The sequence below is a fragment of the Balaenoptera musculus genome, chromosome 5 (assembly GCF_009873245.2).
Source record: "Balaenoptera musculus isolate JJ_BM4_2016_0621 chromosome 5, mBalMus1.pri.v3, whole genome shotgun sequence".
In the NCBI taxonomy this organism is placed as follows: domain Eukaryota; kingdom Metazoa; phylum Chordata; class Mammalia; order Artiodactyla; family Balaenopteridae; genus Balaenoptera; species Balaenoptera musculus.
In genome coordinates, this window is record NC_045789.1 from 135322576 (window position 1) to 135325241 (window position 2666).

Sequence of the window (2666 nt, forward strand, 5' to 3'; positions counted from 1 at the left end):
GGACAAATCTTCAGCTTGTGGCTATGTAAGAGTCCAGTAGCCCTGGGTAGGATGAGGTCTTCAAAAACTATGGTAAATGGAGCTAGAAGGTAGAAAAATTATAGAAACATAGGGGACTTCCTTGGTGGTCCAGTGGTTAAGACTCTGCACTCCCAATGCAGGGGGACTGGGTTCGATCCTTGGTCAGGGAACTAGATCCCACATGCCGCAACTAAAGATTCCACACGCAGCAACAAAGATCCCACGTGCTGCAACTAAGACCCGGCACAGCCGAATAAATAAATAAATTTTTTTTTTTTAATTACAGAAACATAAAGGCGAAAATCTAGGACACAGTAGAGTGGCATTCATTCACTCATTTATTCACTCAGCAAACTTCACTGGTGCCCATTACTAACATGTAGTAGTAATAGTAGAAGTAGCAGTAGTAGCAGCAATAGCTGACACTTACCACTTCTCCTATGCCACACATTGTTCTAGGAACTTTTAAATCATTTAACCCTTGTGAGCATTCCTATTTTTATAGAGGAAGAAACTGAAGCACAGAGAGGTTAAATAGTTTGCCTGAAGTTATTCCGCTAGTGAGTGGTACCAGCGGGATTTAGACACAGGCTCTCTGGACCCCACGTCCATGCTCATATTTTTAACAATGATAACAGCCTGCTAGGTACGTTCTGGCTCTCTGCCAGCTTCCACAGCTGTAGTAAGACCTGCCTCCTTTTCCTAAAGGAATTTGTCATCCAGTGGAAGTTCTGGTAGAGCAGTAAATAGCATCACGGAGGCGAAGGTCCCATGTAAAGCTTCAGTCAGTCACAATTTTCCTGGGTAGATCCAGATTTTCTCACCCTCCTTTGGGTCCCATCCATGGAAAGCTTGCCAATCATGGAAGCTTAACCATGGCATTAATCAGAGGGACGAGAGAGAATCAAACCTCCCAAACACTCGTCTACCTTTCGAATAATAGATTTGAATTATGCACATTTGGTTTGAGCACTTAGCAGGTATCTGGAATCTATTTCTGGTTTACCTGAATCCTTCATCAGAAAAAGAGTCTAGAATATCCTATAGTTTGCCATTAAATAAATATAAGCCTCTACCAGGAAACTGTTTTATATAAGATGTTCTCTATGAAAGTTAAATGGTCTTTAAGAAGAAACTCTCAATATTTGTCTGTACTCAAGATTACTTATGAGCACACTGTAAGAATACCAATAAGAAAAGTGACACACGTGTTTCCGAAAATGTGCAGGAAAAAAGGAAAGTTCAAAGGCATTCAAACTGCTTTGTTTCCAAAGCCCACTGATAGGCACTGTGGCTTCTGACTGCAGCATTTACAGAGCCCTTGACAAAACAGCTCTTGAGCCCATGTGTGTCTGGCACACTGATGCTATAAAAGATTGTTGCTGAAGGTTTTTTGGTTTTGTTTTGTTTTGTTTTGTTTTGTTTTGTTTTGTTTTGTTTGGCTGAGTTTTATGGTTTTATTAACACAAAAAAAATGTGCACACGAGCTGCCTATTCGTTTTCTTGCTGCGCAGCCTGGCGTTGGGACCAGTGACTCCGATGGCCGGCTGGGCTGCTCTTTCCACAGTGGCTTTGCAGTTCTCGGGGGAGACGTTGCGAGCAACCTCAGCACAGTAAGATTTGTCGCACATCAGCAGCACTTCAGGCTCCTTGACCTTGTGGACCATGAACTTGCGGAAGCCGCCCGGGCAGCATGTGCTTTGTTTTCTTGTTGCTCTGGTAACCGATGTTGGGCATCAAGATCTGGCCCTTGAATCTCCTATGCACCCTGTTGTCAATGGCTCTGGGTTTCCACCAGTTCTGCTTACTTTTGGCATATCGGTCTGACTGGTGCCGGATGAACTTCTTGGTCCTTTTTTTTTTTGGATGATCTTGGGCTTCAAGAGGGGTCTGAGGGCGGCCTCGATGCCGAGTAGGAGATGACTGCCAACTCCTTAGGCAGCGCCGAGGAAGAGCGCTGCTGAAGTTTCTCTATTCTCTTTAAATAAACTGTCACAGTTACTTATTGCTGCATAACAAATCACCCTAAAACACAGGGGCTTAAAGCAACAAACAAAACTTATTTTTGCTCATGAATCTGCAACCCCGGCAGTGCTCAGCAGGGACGGCTCTTCTCCACCCGGCTCAGCTCCATCTGATTGGATATGCCTCTTTATCTCCAACACGTGGTCTCTACTGCATGGCAGCTTCAAGGTGGCCAGATTTTTCACAGGTGGGCTCGAGGCTTCCCAGGCATCTGTCCCAGGAGAGAGAGCCGGGGGGGGAGCTGTGTTGCCCTTCACGGACGGCCTTGCTTCAGAATCCATGTAGCCTTACCTCTGCCACGTTCTGTTAATCAAGGGCGGCCATCCCAAGGCCAGCCCAGGTTGAAGGGGAGGGGAAAATAGACTCCACCTCTTGTGTGGGAGTGAAAATGTTTTGCAAAAATCACAGGGGATGGAAAATATTGCTCCTGTGATTTTTGATGCAGTCTAGCATATGAACCCACGGGAAGAATGTGTTTCAGAGTCTATACTGGGAATGAGTGTGGTGTTAACCAAGAAAATGTTGGCTGAGCTCATGAAACTATGGATCTTGTTTCTCTTCTTTTCCATTGGCTTCCAGAAAACTCATTGGCAAATGTGTTGCCTTCCTCCAGCCAGATC

At 45.0% G+C, this 2666-nt stretch overlaps 1 pseudogene; it reads right to left on the reverse strand.

The window, feature by feature from the left end:
- Positions 1-1481: 1481 nt before the first annotated feature.
- LOC118895361 lies at positions 1482-2327 on the reverse strand (annotated as a pseudogene).
- Between the last annotated feature and the right edge of the window lie 339 nt (positions 2328-2666).